We start from the raw sequence: 350 nt of genomic DNA on the forward strand, positions 1-350 counted from the left end.
AATTTAAGACACACTCAGATGAGCTCAGGGAACACAGTATTGTAGCAAATATGTGATAAGATTAATATAAATGAAAGCCAAGTGGAGGGTAAACTTTGATTGTATCAAGTTGTTTTCAGTTTAGGAGTCTGCTTACGCTGAGTTTTGTGCAATAGTTGTGCAAGAATATATTTTTTTTTCAGTTTTTCAGGGTGAATTGCATAACTTTTATTTCTATAACGATAGGAATCCATGTTATATTTTTTGTGAAAGTTCTGTTTAACTTTGAAGAAGTTAAAGTTAAACTAATTCTCATGGATTAGTTTTTCCGAAACAGCATTTATAGAAAAAACAAGACTTTTATTTTGAAA

The sequence above is a fragment of the Poecilia latipinna genome, unplaced genomic scaffold (assembly GCF_001443285.1).
Source record: "Poecilia latipinna isolate Pla-1442-1.1 unplaced genomic scaffold, P_latipinna-1.0 Scaffold202, whole genome shotgun sequence".
NCBI lineage: Eukaryota > Metazoa > Chordata > Actinopteri > Cyprinodontiformes > Poeciliidae > Poecilia > Poecilia latipinna.